Source organism: Solanum stenotomum, chromosome 1 (assembly GCF_019186545.1).
Source record: "Solanum stenotomum isolate F172 chromosome 1, ASM1918654v1, whole genome shotgun sequence".
Lineage (NCBI taxonomy): Eukaryota > Viridiplantae > Streptophyta > Magnoliopsida > Solanales > Solanaceae > Solanum > Solanum stenotomum.
This window is the reverse complement of record NC_064282.1, coordinates 41,597,338-41,613,548: the sequence shown is the minus strand read 5'-3', so window position 1 is coordinate 41,613,548 and position 16,211 is coordinate 41,597,338.

Genomic DNA, 16,211 nt, shown 5'->3' with positions numbered 1-16,211 from the left:
ATATAAAAAGGCCCTAGACACACACAACTTGTAAGTGAAATGTATTAGAAATACCGTAAACTCACGGTATATCAGGATCCACTTAGTGGGTTAGGTCCTATACCCCCGGCAAGGTATAGGATGGTCCTGGGCAGCGTGAGGTAAAGTGTTGTGTCATCACTATAGCACTTAAGTAATGGTTGTCGGTTAGAGAAACTCCCACAACATTATTTTGTATTTTTATATACATCAGTTTATTTGTATTTTTACATATATCTCAGAGTTATATGTATCTTTGCATACACACAGAGTTGACATCAAGTTTTAAACAGTTTTTATTTATAGTGCACTTGTTTTTAAACTGCTTTATATTGAAATGAGTTCAGTTATGTTGAGTTGAGTTGAGCCTGGTAAGTTCTTCAGTTCCTTTCAGATTCTTTTCAAGCTTCAGTTGTGTTTAGCATTCCAACTCGCATACTCATACATTCAATGTATTGATGCTAGTTGGCCTGCATCGTCTTATGATGTACACACAGGTAACCAGGATCAGTATCCAGCGCATCGTTGATCCAGTTAAGCTTCAGAGTGGTTGGTGAGCCTACTTGCTTCTGGATGATTCCCCTTTTTCATTACTTTATCATTTTAGCTCATTAGGATGTCGTGGGCCTGTCCCGACATCCATCTCAGTTGTTTTTGAGGCTTCATAGATAGTCAGTCAGATGTTAGTTCATTCGCCATCATTCTGTTATTAGCTTATGTTCAGATTTGAGTTGCCATTTTGGCTAAGTTAAATGTTAATTTTTAAAACAATACGAGTTCAGTGTGAGATATGTTGAGTTATCTTGTATTTGGATTCTCTTTCTTATGTCTAAGTCTTCCACTGAGTAAGTAAGCCAGGCCAAGGGTTTGCTTGGGGCCAGCAATGGTTCTCAAGTGCCAGTCTTGCCCAGGGTATAGGCTCGGGTCATGACAAACTTGGTATCAGAGCACAGAGTTCAATAGTCCTAGGGAGTCTATGAAGTCGTGTCTGTAGAGTCCTAGTTATCAGTGTGAAGTGCACCACATCTATAATTAGGAGGCTGCAACATTTAGGAATTCCTTCACTTCTTTCATACTCATTTTGTGTGTTAGAGTTCTATCTCTAACAAGTCTCTTTCTAACTCGTGCTTACGCATAATCAATTTTGAACTGGCCTAAGGTCGAGAGTGCCTTCATAAGGTGTTTATTTCCCTATGAGCTAAGAGAATCAAATAGATGGTTGCTGACATGAAGAGCAGGATGAGTTTATTCGTTGTTGGGTTGGCTCGTCTGTCAAGTAAGGAAAGTAAGGTAGCCATGTTAATAGGTGACATGGGCATAGTATGGTTGATGATCCATGTGCAACTAGGTGAAGAAGAGAAGTTGAGGGATATGGAGGAATTCAGAAATAAGAAGGCTAAGACAGGGAATGAGTCCGGGCAGCAGAAGAGTAATGTGAACCATTCGTCCTTTCAGCAAAAGCAAAAGGGACCTACTCCATCATCTGCTAGTGCACCTACACCCAGAAACAAAGGTGAGTATAATAGTCAGAATTCTCAAAACTTCAGAGGTAGACATGCGCATTCGCAAGGTAGTAAGGCACAAGGGAGTACTAAGACTCCTGCATGTGCTAAGTGTGGTAGGAGCCACTTAGGAATGTGTCGTGATGACTCCACTAGTTTCTTTCAAGTGTGGCCAGAACAGTCATTTTATGAGAGAGTGTCTTAAGAGCAGACAGAGTAATGGTAATGGGGGCAATAGAGCCTAATCTTCTTTAGTTGCTCCACCAGATAGAGTTGCATCTAGATGAGCTACTTCAAGGGCAGGCAGAGAAAGAAACCACCTTTATGTTATCGCTAGTCGCCGAGAGCAAGAGGATTCGCCATATGTTGTAACTGGTATGATCCAAGTCTTCAGTTTTGATGTTCTTCGTGAGCAACTTAGTGAACACTTCAGTGTTTCTACACCTGTTGGTGAGTCTATTTTAGCAAAAAGAGTCTATCATGATTGTTCTGTTTCCGTCAATCACAAGAGTACCATGGCTAATTTAGTTGAGTTAGACATGGTAGATCTTGATGTCATTCTAGGTGTGGACTGGTTTCATGTCTATTATGCATCAATAGATTGTAGAACTCAAGTAGTCAAGTTCTGGTTTCTAGTGAACCAGTTATAGAGTTGAAGAGCAATTCAGCAGTGCCTAAGGGTCATTTCATTTCGTACCTTAAGGCAAGAAAGTTAGTTTCCAAGGGGTGTGTCTATCACTTAGTCCGAGTTAATGACTCTAGTGTTGAGATACCTCATATTCATTCAGTTTCAGTAGTGAAAGAGTTTCCAAAAGTCTTTCCAAATGATCTACCCGGAGTCCATCCTGAGAGAGAGATAGACTTCGATATAGATGTTCCTCCAGATACTCGTCCTATCTCTATTCTGCCATATAACATGGCACCCGCAGAGTTGAAAGAGTTAAAAGAGCAGTTGAAAGATCTTTTAGAGAAAGGTTTCATTCGACCAAGTATCTCACCTTGGGGTGCTCCGGTCCCATTTGTGAGAAAGAAAGATGGTTCCCTTAGGATATGTATAGATTGTCGTCAGTTAAACAAGGTTACCATTAAGAATAAGTATCCTCTTTCGAGAATTGATGATCTTTTCGATCAGCTTCAGGGTGCTACTTGTTTCTCTAAGATAGACCTCAGATCTGGCTACCATCAGTTAAGAGTAACGGAATGTGATATTCCAAAGACAATATTCAGGACCTGTCATGGTCATTATGAGTTTATGGTCATGTCCTTTGGTTTGACCAATGTACCTACAACATTCATGGACCTTATGAATAGAGTTTTCAAATCTTATTTAGATATGTTTGTTATCGTCTTCATTGATTACATTCTAATCTATTCGAGGAATGAGGAAGATCATGTTAGCCACCTCAGAATAGTTCTCCAGACTTTAAAAGATAGAGAGTTGTAGGCCAAGTTCTCTAAGTGTGAGTTTTGCCTTGAGCCTGTGGCATTCTTAGGCCACATTGTGTCTGGAGAAGGAATTAGAGTTGATACTCAGAAGATAGAGGCAGTGCAGAATTGGCCTAGACCCATAATTCCAATTGATATTAGGAGTTCTTAAGTTTGGCTGGCTATTATAGAAGGTTTGTCGAGGGATTGTTAATAATTTCATCTCCTTTGACCAAGTTGACTCAGAAAACAGTGAAGTTTCAATGGTCTGAAGCTTGTGAGAAAAGCTCTCAGGGATTGAAAAAGAGGTCGACTACTGCCCCAGTATTGACCTTACCAAAAGACACAAGGCTTTGTTGTATATTGTGATGCATCGAGAGTTGGTTTGGGTTGTGTACTAAAGCAGAATGGCAAAGTTATAGCTTATGCCTCAAGGTGGTTGAAAGTTCATGAGAAGAATTACCCAACCCGTGATCTAGAATTGGCTGTCGTAGTATTTTCTTTAAAAAATGTGGCGTCATTATCTTTATGGTGTTCATGTGGATGTGTTCACCGATCGCAAGAGTCTTTAATATGTGTTTAGTCAGAAAGAGCTTAATCTCAGACAGAGAATGTGGTTAGAATTTCTCAAGGATATGATATGAGTATTCTTTATCACCGAAGTAAGGCTAATGTTGTTGTTGATGCCTTGAGTAGATTATCTATGGGTACTACCACCTATTTTGAGGAAGGTAAGGAAGAGTTAGCAAACGAGGTGCATAGACTTGCAAGGCTAGGAGGTCGACTAATGGATTCCATAGAAGGAGGAGTATTGGTGATGAATGGGAATGAATCATCATTAGTGTTCGAAGTAAAAGATAAGCAAGACCAAGATCCTTGGTTGCTTGAATTAAAGGCAAGTGTTCATAAGCAAAAAAGTGATGGCTTTTGAACAAGGGGGAGATAGTGTTTTGAGGTATCAAGGTGGATTGTGTGATTGATTTCAAGGGTAATTGGGAGGATCACCTACCTCTCATTGAGGGTCTTACAACAATAGTTGTCATTCTAGCATCCAGATAGCTCCTTATGAAGCTCTTTATGGGAGAAGATGAAGATCTCCTATTGGATGGTTTGAAGTTGGTGAAGTAGGGTTGATAGGACTAGATCTAGTTCATCAAGCTATGGAGAAGGTAAAAGTGATTCAAGAGAGGTTGAAAACGGCACAGAGTCGTCAGAAATCCTACATTGTTGTTAGGAGAAGGGCGTTAGAGTTCGAAGTAGATGATTGGTTATATATTAAAGTTTCACCCATGAAGGGTGTTATGAGGTTTGGTAAGAAGGGGAAACTTAGTCCCCGGTATATTGGACCTTCTCGAATATCCAAGAGGATTGGCAATGTAACTTATGTGTTGGAGCTACCACAAGAGTTAGCCGCGGTCCATCAGGTGTTTCACATCTCCATGTTGAAGAAATGCATGGGAGATCCTTCATTGATCATACCAACTGAAAATATTGAGATCAAGGATAGCTTATCTTATGAGGAGATTCATGTTCAGATTCTAGATTGCCAAGTTTGCAAGTTGAGGACAAAAGAGGTAGCATCAGTCAAAGTCCTGTGGAGGAACCAATTTGTTGAGGAAGCTACTTGGGAAGCTGAGGAGGATATGAAGAAGATGTATCCACATCTCTTTGCATCCGAAGAAAGTGCAGACCAAGGTACTAATTCTCTGCTTAGTACCCTTTATATTAAGAGTGAGCATGTTGTTTGTTTGCATTTGCTTGTTGGGTGTTTGAACTTGATGTTACCACCATTAGCCTAGTAAGGATAATCTCATTCGAGGACAAATATTCCCAAGGGGGAGATAGTGTAACATCTCGCAACCTGAAATAGCTAGGAAGAAGCTAAGAACTGGAAATAATCATTTTTGGAAATAATGAAAATCTGGAAATTTGTTTAGGTTAGGAAAAGTTGAGTTTTGGCCAACTTCAAATGGCCATAAATTCTATCTCAGGATGAATCATAGGTACTTCCAGATATGGTAGGAAAGATCTTGGAATGATCTTTCCAACGCCACTGGGTTTGCACGATTCCGAGTTGGGAAGTTGGGCTGTTCAAATAAGGAAATGTCCAATTCGGATTTTTGAAGGGTATTTCAGTATTTTCCTTATCCAATCAATTATTCATTTTAGTGAATTAATTAAGGGTCTAAACTAAACTTGGTCAGTTTTACACTTTTGGAAAAGAGTTAGGGTTTTAGAGAATACGAAAGAAGAGGAGAAAAGAGAAGGAGAAGCAAGGAAATCGTCAAGTTCGTCGAGTTTAGCTTGTTGATTTCGCCAGAGGTGATCCCTACAAGGTATGTGAGATCACATAGCGTTGGGTTATTTCACCCATGCGCCAATCATGATTCAGTTCAACGAAATATGTTTGATTTGAAAGTAAATTCCCTAAGTTCTTGATAAATTTCATTTGAATTCTTGTGAGTTGTGTTGATTGGAGTTTCTTGAGATTGATTCACGTTGTTAGTTGTGTTTTTGAGTAGAATCTGATGTACTTTGATCATATAATTGATTTTAAGTGTTTGGGGAAAGAACCCATGGAGTTCAGAGGGTTTAGAGCTAAAAAACAAAGAAGAAATTTTGTCGGACAAAATTTGGCAATGGTGGCGCGTCCCGGAGCCATTCCCCAGATCTCAAAAAATTTGTTTTGCGTCGTGGAGCCATCACGGAGTGTTCTGCCTCAAAAGTCATTTTCGAAACTAAATTTTAAATGTTTCTCCGCATCGCGGACCCACCCTCAAATATTGATTTTCAGTCTTTTCTCATGTTTAGCTATCTAAAATCATTCCTAAACATCATGAGATCTTTCCTATCACAAATATCAATCCTTGAATCCATAATTCAATTCAAGGATTAGTTAAGAGTCAAGTCAAGAGAAGTTCATAAAATCTTCCAAAAGATTTTTACAAATGATTTAACCTTGTTTTAAGACTTGAGTTTTGAGTTGAGTAAAGAGTAAAGTTGAAGTTCATTTCTTCAAAGTATATGGGGACTATGTATTCCCAAAGAGTTAAAATGTTTTCACATTTAAATGAGAAAGGAAACATTTATTTCCAAAAGAGCCTATGAGCTAGTTTTTTCAATAAAGAGCCTTTGAGCTAGTTTTTCAGTAAAGAGCTTATGAGCTAGTTTTTTAGTAAAGAGCCTACGAGCTAGTTTTTCAATAAAGAGCCTTTGAGCTAGTTTTTCAGTAAAGAGCCTTTGAGCTAGTTTTCAGAAAAGAGTAAATGCTTTCACAATTAAGCAACAAGGGAAACTAAGATTTCCAAGATAGCCTTTGAGCTAAGTTTTTGAGCAATTATCTCAAATCACTGAAAGAAGTATGTTTTTAAACAAAAAGAGCTAGTATCATATTTTGGGAGTAGTATTGAGCACCGATATGGGGACGAGCTTGAGTTCAGATAACTCACGTCTCCATAAACCATGTAGCCATCATGGGTAGAAAAGGGTCATACTTTTTAGATGAACCCTTTAATGCTTTTTAACATATACTAGTGGATCCACTTAGTGAGTTAGGTCCTATACCCCCGACAAGGCATAGGATGGTCCTTGACAGCGTGAGGTAAAGTGTTGTATCATCACTATAGCTCTTAAGTGATGGTTGTCAGTTTGAGAAACTCCCACATCATTATTTTGCATTTTTATATACATCAGTTTATTTGTATTTCTACATACATCTCAGAGTTATATGTATCTTTGCATACACACAGAGTTGACATCATGTTTTAAACAGTTTTTTCTTTATATTGCACTTGTTTTTAAACTGTTTTATATTGAAATGAGTTCAGTTATGTTGAGTTGAGTTGAGCCACGTAAGTTCTTCAGTTCCTTTCAGATTCTTTTCAAGCTTAAGTTGTGTTTAGCATTCCAACTCGCATACTACTACATTCAATTTACTGATGCCAGTTGGCCTGCATCGTCTTATGATGCAGACGCAAGTAACCAGGATCAGCATCTAGCGCATCGTTGATCCAGTTGAGTTTCAGAGTGGTTGGTGAGCGTCCTTGCGTCCGGAGGATTTCCCTTTTTCATTACTTTATCATTTTAGTTCATTAGGATGTCGTGGGCCTATCCCAACATCCATCTCAGTTGTTTTAGAGGCTTCATAGATAGTCAGTCAGATGTTATTTCATTCGTCATCATTCTGTTATTGGCTTATGTTCAGAATTGAGTTTCCAATTTGGCTAAGTTAAATGTTTATTTTTAAAACGTTATGAGTTCAGTTTGAGACATGTTGAGTTATCTTGTATTTGGATTCTCTTTCTTATCTCTAAGTCTTTCGTTAAGTAAGTAAGTTAGGCCAAGGATTCGCTTGGGCCAACAATGGTTCTCAACTGCCAGTCTCTCCCAGGGTGTAGGCTCGGGGTGTGACATGTATGGTCTGGCTCGTAAACGTGCTACTTCTTTACATACCATACATTCTATTATATCTGCAGATCAAAGTAATAGACTTGTCAATAAAATAAAAATTGATCCTCGAATGAATGTTGTTCAAGCTAATGATAATTCTTCTGATATTTCTGATAAATATATTCCTTATGTATTCAAAATGGATTTTGATCCTAACAAAACATAATGATGAATGTACACCAAATAGATTATAGTCTAGGTTCACTGGCAAGAAAGTACATTCAAAACGAATTTTTGGGTAGTAAATGGAACCAGTTTAAAACATGGTTTTTTGACATTTATAGTACTAATAATTTGAATAACATTTCTCAAGAGTTTTATGAAACTTGTGCTCTACATAATCAAATTATGTATTTTGTCCCCTGGTTTATAACCACTTATTTACCCTTATTCATCAACGTTCTTGAACGATCTTACAAAGATGGATTTGGTAATGTTATTAAAGTTGTTTATCCACCTCAATCATCTTTTATTTTACCAAATAATACAGGTATTGATGTTTGCGTAATCAAGACACAACTTCCGATGCAAGTGTCTACGATCGTACAATAGTTTAGTAACCCAACCAAAGGTTAGGATCGTCCTAAGAGAGTGGTTTTGAGAATTTATAGAAAAATAAAATTTAGTTCTAACTAGTCATAGCTAAAGACATTAACGAATAAAAACATTGTAAATTAAAAAAAGGGGGACACAAGAGTGTCAATTAACAATGGGGGTTTTGTCACAAGTAAGTAAAAATAGCAAAATAGACAAGGGTTTCTAAATAATGAGAGGGGATCCTTGGGATATGACGGGAATACGGGTTAATCTAGATTATTGGGTACATGCTTTCGATAGAAGATTCATAGAATAATTATGACTATGCTAAGCTTTAAGGGGGATAAGCTCTCTCTTGAGCAACTTACCCCGTTTCAAATGCGTTTCTCTCGGACACCCATTTGCCACATGAAGACCAGCCTACGCCTTAACCCACTCACTCTCTCGAGCTGAGTGTGTGAATATGGGACTAGGGTTCATTCTCTCAAGCTGAACCTCATGTCGATAACTGATATTGCCATGATTGATAGTGGAGCCAATGTTAGTTGTATTCAAGAAGGTCTTGTACCTACTAAATATTTTGAAAAAAATCAAGCAACCATATATAAATTTATTTATATTTTGATAAAGTCTAGATCTTTCATGGTAGATATAAAAGAGAAGTTGGTTATCCTAATGTAATATAATATAATATAATATAATATCAATGTAAATATATAAGATATACTAAATTAGGTGTTTTTAGTTGGGGGTATTATAGTAACTTAACATTCAAGTTAGGGATTTCATGTTTTTAAGGTAGTATATATATATATATATATATATACACACGTAGAAACGAGATATTTTTTATCCAAAAGAAATAATTGGACATTTTTGAACAAAAATATTAATGGCATGGATATTGTTTGACCAAACTATTAATGGGAGATATATTTTTTCAATTTCATATAATTCAAAAACGTTTTTAACCCTTTACCATATTGTCTATGATATGATGGTGTAGTAAAAGTTGTGTTATAAAAAGTAACTTGAGAGAATGGTTCAATCAAGCGCATGGTACGTTAGGTGCCAGTAGCGGCTAAGGAATTTGGGTGATGACATATTTCCCCAATAGAGACTTATAACATGCTAACCATTCCTGCCACTAGGCCTGTGCAAAAATCGGGTCAAACCATTAACCCGAACCAATTTTTGGTTTATTGGGCTAACAGGTCGGGTTATTGGGTAATTGGTTCAGGGCTCGGCTCATTAATTTATTTTATTGGAGTAACGGTTCGGGGGTCGGGTTGGAAAGGAAAAATTTTGGGGTACTCGATACCCCGATAAGAACTGTTATTTTTTATTCCTAATTTCTAATTTTCCAATTCCCAGTTAGGGACTTAGGATTTTTAATTTATAGGAATTAGGTTAGAAAACTTTTCAGTTCTCACCGCGCCCACTCCTCTCATTTCTCTCCAAACTCCAAAGATTCTAAGTGTTGCTCCGGTCACTCAGGCGAGGCGATGACTAACCAACGAGTCACGATTTTACTCCAATAACTCAAGCGTCTAGCGAGGTGATGACTACTCCAGTCGGGCAGTTACTCAGGCGAGGACGCAAGGTAACGACAACACCTCAAGGCTCAATGAGTCACGATTTTTTGCTCAAAGTCCAAATTCATATTTCATTGTGCATTCGTGCTATTTTTTAGTGCTCAAATTTCAGAAGTTAGAAGCTCGACTGCTCGAGACATCGAGTCTTACTCTTCTCAGTTCTCATGACTTTTGCGCAGGCCTACTCGGCTACTCCAGTCTCACTGTCTCAGGTTCTCAGTCGCTCACTGCTCACAAGTAAGTCTCAATATTTTAAATTCACTTAATTTCAAGATTTCACTATGAAGTGTGATGTTTGGATTTGATTTATGAGAAAATGATTGTGAATTTTTTATTAGGTCTTAAAAGTTAGAATAGTCAGTCGCTAGTCGCTAGTCGCTCACTCTCGCTACCTCCTTCCTCCCTCAGAAGTCAGAACTTAGAAGCTCACAATTCACTCTTAGAATTAGAACTCTCATAGTTCAAGATTTCTCAATCTCTGCAAATTATAAAGTCTAAATTGAACTTTAATTTCACGGCGTTTGGATTTGAATAATGAGAAAACTACAATTGAAATAGTTGAATAGGCATTTTATTTGAATTGGCATTTGGTTTGGAACTTTGTCTCATTTGTTTGTACTTTGTTGTCTTCTAGTTGTTGCTTTGTGTGATACTGTGATGTGTCTATTGTCATGTGAGTAAAATCTGATTCTACTTAGCCAACTGATTGTACTTTGTAGTTCTTGCTTTAATAAAACTACTTAGTCTTTGTTTAGTTCCTTCAAGGCTTCAACAGGTCATTGTTTCATCGACCTCTTATAAAAAAATAGTTCAATAAACAATTATTTTATATCTTTTCACAAATTTTGGTGAAAGTATCATGGCTGAAAATATCATAATTGATAAGGTTGTTGGTGAAAGTGGAGCTTCTAATTCAAATGCAATAGGTCAAAGTCAAACTGTTAAGTCTCAAGTAAAGAAAGGAAGGAACAAATGATCTCGTGTGTGGGATCATTTTTCTCGTAAAACTGATTATGATGGAAGTGAAAAGGGTGTTTGCAACTACTGTAAGAAAGAGTATTTTGCTGATACAAAAGAACATGGTACGACATCAATGCTTACTCATATAGCCAAATTCCCAAAGATTCCTTATAATATTGATATTAAACAATCAAGATTAGCATTTCAACTAATGATAGAGGGTAATAAGGGTGATGTAGTTGTTGTTCCATGGAAATTTGACCAGGAAGAGTGTAGAAAGGCATTGTGTCGTATGGTAATTATTGAAAAGGTACGTTTTAAACAATTTATGAAAGTAGCATAACCTTATTTCCACATTTCTTCCCGTACCACTGTGACTCGTGATTGTTTTGATCATTTTGATGAAGAAAAACATTAGTTGATGGCTTTTTTTAAGGAAACACAACAAAGGGTGTCTTTAACCAACGATACTTGGACTTCCATACAAAGAATCAATTATATGGTCATTACTGCTCATTGGATTGATAAAAATTGGACTTTGCATAAAAGGATTATCAATTTTTGTCCAATCTCTAGTCATAGAGTGAAGATCTTCGAAAGTCTATTAGTAAGTGCTTACATGAGTGGGGATTGCATTGAATTTTCACTGTTACAGTTGATAATGCTGGTTCAAATAGTGTGGCAAAAACTAACTTGTCTAAGCAATTAACTAAATGGGGGACCAACCTAATGTGTGGTAGTCACATTCATATAAGGTGTATGGCTCATAATGTAAATCTTATTGTTCAAGACGGTACAAAAGAAGCAAATGTGTCTATTGAACGAGTTAGGAAAGCAGTGAGATACATCATGCAATCCCCTGCTAGGTGGAAAAAGTTTCAAGAATGTTGTGAAGATGAAAATCTTGCTAAAAAGTCTTTATGCTTGGATGTTCCTACAAGGTGGAATTCCACCTACATGATGTTGAAGAGGGTTATTGAATATGAAGGTGCAATTGTAGAGTACGCCGATCGTGATATTGGCTTGGCACTACATCTTAAGTTTGTTGATATTATGGATAAAAATTCTACAGGTACACTTTTGAGTAGTGATTGGGAGGGCGTAAAGAGAATTTCAAAATTTCTTTAAATGTTTTTTAATCTTACTTTGAAGATATCTGGATCACGATATGTTACATCAAATCTTCATTTTCTTTTAATTTGTCAAGTTGGTGTTTACTTGAATCAATTGATATCAAACGAAGATCATGTTTTGTCTAAAATGGCATAAAATACGAAGGAGAAATTTGACAAATATTGGGGTGATACTGAAAAAATGAATAAGACGGTTTTCATACCACGCGCTTTGGATCCTCGTCACAAATTTAGCACTCTTGGCTTTGCACTTAAGAAGATGTTTGGAGAAAAAGGGGTTGCTTTAGAAATTGGTGTGCCGTACATGAAATCTTTGTTTAATGAGTATACAAAGCCTATTTCAAATGATAAAACATGGCCAATTTTCTTCAACTGAGGTAGATACTTTTGATTAAAGGTTTGTAGGAGAATTTGGTATTTTGTTTTTGAGGAATTACAAAGACATACATCTGAAAAGGGAGGAGCAAGTTCAAAGTCATAATTAGTTAAATATCTTGATGAAGAAATTGAAGTTGGAAAATCAGATTTTGATGTATTGCTTTGGTGGAAAGTTAACTCACCTAGATTTCCATTTCTTTCTGAGAAGGCTCAAGATGTGTTGGCTATTCCTATTTCAAGTGTGGCGTCTGAATGTGATTTTAGTACTGGAGGGCGCATACTTGATTCATTTAGGAGTTTATTAACTCCTAAATTGGTACAAGCTCTAGTGTGCCTTCAAGATTGGCTTCAGAGTGAGCCACAACCCATAAGCATTGAGAAAGATTTAGATTTTCTTGAGCACCTTGAAGAAGGTAAGAAAACTACCTCATTGATGTAAAATTGTGAATAGTTTATTTGATACTTTTATCGTTTAAGCCTTGAGCCTTGACTTGTTATCATATTTGTCTTTAGCTTTGGCTAAACTTGGAAAAGAACTTTGCATTGATGACATGTAAAATTGGAGGTTTCCTTCACTAAATCTACTAAAGGAGAAGGAAGGTAGATGTCTTACTATTAAGGTGGACTTTTATATACATCTATTATCTTGTCTTTGTATCTGATTCATGATTGACTTCTCTTTTCTGATGACTAATGAGTGTGTTAAATTATGGTTAATACAAATACTTGTGCAAAGCAAGCTCCCAGTAGAACTTGGTGTTCTTTATCATTTTATCTTGACTTTTCTTTCATCTTTAGCCATCAAAATATCTAATACTTTCTCTATTTCTTTGTTAATCAGATTTCATCATGCCCCAACTTCATGGTTCTAATGCTCGATCACCTGTTTGGAATCACTATGAAAAACTTGAAGAAAAGGAAGATGGATCGTGAACAGTAAAATGTATTCATTGTGGTCGTGTTACTTATTACCATTCGCACAGTACTGGGACTGCCTCCTTAAGAAGGCATGTTAAGCGTTGTTTGGAAAACAGGAACCAGAATCGTCAACTCTCAATGATTGATGACTAGTTATTATTTTGTTTACTTGAACATGAACTATTAGTACTATGTTTAGACTTAATTTTCAAGTTGTATGACTGCTATTTTGAATTTTTGAAATTTTGTTTGTGCTTGTGTGGGTTGTGGCAGACTGACAGTGACTTTATGTTAGACAATTTTAAGTTGTGCTGCATTTTGACTTATGCAATGTTGCAAGCTTGCAGCTTGTAGTGTTCCTGTTTTATTCCGTTATTTTAATATGATATTTCATATTTGTGTTGAAAAGTTTATTTAAAGTGTTGACTGTTGTGGATGTTGGCGATTGGCCTGTTGTTGTTGTGACATTGTGTACTTTTGTTGAGTGTTGGTTAGTTGGGTATGAACTATTAAGTGATTGAATTGTGATATTGTGTGAGGATATGAGACTATGAGTTGTTGGCTTGTTGTTGTGCTGACTACTGAGTGTTTGGTGTTGATTGTTCACTGTTTAGTTGTAATTATACAAGTGTTGTTGAAGGCAAGGACTTGCGAGTGTTGTGTTGTGTTGAGAGTTGGGTGACGGCTAGGCCTTACGGGTGTTGTTGTTGTGTTGAGTGTTGGCTAGTAGAAAGTGTTGTTGTGTTGAGTATGATTAGATTAGGAAAAGAAAGTTTGTTTAATTATGTTTCTACTTTCTAGTCATATGGATTATGGTGAGAAGACACTTGCATGCCAGTGTCACACTTTGACCTCTCTGGGGAGAACAATGTACAGTTTGAATTAGTACAAAATGTTAACATAGTGGGCAAAAACTTTGTGAAAAATCTCTATGTATATCAGACTTTCTAAATTAAGGAATTCATATTGGGAAATGACAAGAAATTTCACCCTACAAATATAAAAATTTGCAAGACAAATATGGACCACTTTCTTGCATAATGTAGTGATACAGTAACTCAGTGTTACTTCACATGAGCAAAATATTAAGAGGTTATAAGTCAATACTCATATAATTCTTTGATTTGTTCATCTAAGACTCTTAATGGTTCATATATGAGTCCTCTCTATTGGTGAGAATAGTCACCAGCATCAAATACACTTTTCTTCCTTTCCACTTCAATCTAACTACAACCAACTAGCTTCTTAGAAAATGTTTTGCCTTTGTTACGTGTTTCCAGTTTTCTGGCTGCAAATTGCAATCTGCAGTAAATAATTACATGAAGTTAATTATAATTACACCGTCTTCAATTCTTCATATGATTTTTTATTTAAAAAATTGTGTGATATGTTAACGGTTAACTCGATAATCGAACCGATAAGGGTTGATAACCTATTAACTGATAACTTAATGGTTCTTTACCAGTTTAGCTAGTCTACAAACCGATAACCGATAAGCAAAACTGATAATGTTCAAAACCGAACCGAACCAACCGATATGCGGCCCTACTGCTAGGATTCAGGTTCAGCTGTGAGTTGGTAAGCTCCATCTTATCCTGGATCTATCAGAGGATGTTTACTTTTGTTGTACAGTTTGGGTATAGTCAGGGTCTTGTCCCGACAGTGCTTATGTCACTCATAGAGGCTATTGTGGTTACAATATTCTGGGTTTTCTTCTTGTATGTTTCAACCTCCAACCAATAGTCTTGGCATGTATATATATGTGTAAGTAGTTATGTCTTCGGTTGTGGCCTCGTCGGCCAGATAGTACATCTTTATTTTTTTCGGCTTGTCTACCATTGTTTGTATGATTTATTCTCATTCAGATCATGACCTTCAGGGTCTAGGCTTCACTTTTTATAGGTTGTGCTGCCCAATCTTTTTGTCTCACAGTTTGGTTAGCTAGTATGTTTTAGTGGGTAACTCGATCTTATAGGGTATCGAGTGCTAGTTGCTCCCCCTATTTCGGGGTGTGACATATACAACACATATGTATATTGAATGGGTCTAATTGTATATTTCGGTATACAAATGAGTCCTGCAATTAATTTTTATACAACACATATGTATACCGAATGAGTCTATTTGTATATTTGGGTATACAAATGGGTCCTGCAATTACTTTAATACGACACATATGTATACTGAATGGGTCTATTTGTATATTTCGATATACAAATGAGATGGACTAAAACATGGAATGTTTGTTGTGAATTACAAGTAAAAGAAATTAGGGCCATAATATTTAATTTGAATTAATAGTTTTCTCTTTCATACAATTTTTCCTTTTTTTAAGTCAATCCAAATAGTCGGAGTTAATATATAGAGAATATAATGTGACTATGGTAACCAAAAAAAAAAGAAAAAAAGAAAAAAAGGGGGGTCACAAGTATTTGATGAAATTTACCGAGTAAATATCTTAAAAGATCATTCAAGTATGTGAAATTATTTGAAAAAATCACCCAACTTTGTTTTGTATCAATAAAGTCACTGAACTTATGATTTTTCTTTTATAAAATCACTCAACTTAAGCTAATTTTTCTAGGAAATCATTATAACCAAAAAATAAAAGAGATAATTGCACAAACCACCCTTCAAGTTTAGTTTCGTAATACTTATTTCCATTGTAGTTTATCATATTATGCTTAACTCTCTTATTTAGTTATTTTATTTTCTTTAATAAATATTTTCTTAACCTAATTATTATTAACATAAAAATTTACGATTTAATTAAATTTCCATTTATCATACACTTATTTTATTTAATTGATTTTATAACATTTTTTTATTCAACTTCTCAAAAAAATCATTAAAACCCTCAAAAAGACTACACTTTTCTCTGCTTGAGTTACCCAGTTTGTGTGATTCCGTGCTATTGTATAGTGAATACTGAATAGCATGTCATGATCTGCCATTTAGGTGAGGATTGAAAAACTAGTTATGTCCAAGATACCAAAACAGTTGTACATATATTCCTAGTACATCTGCTCTATTCATTTATCAAGTAAAGATGAACATTGAACATGTAGAAGCACTTCTTTTTCTGTCCTCTTCATGTACCATATTTGCAATTTAACTAGATGATTTTATTGTTCTTTTGCTCTCACGCGAGTGGGTATCAATGTTCCAGTAAGGACATATTAAACAAAATTTTGAATTGGTTTTCAAATGATCATAAGTAAATATTGTTTGTAATTGTATTTGATTGACGGTTCAAATCTTAACTAAACATGTAGAAAATAGAATCAATTTCTCAA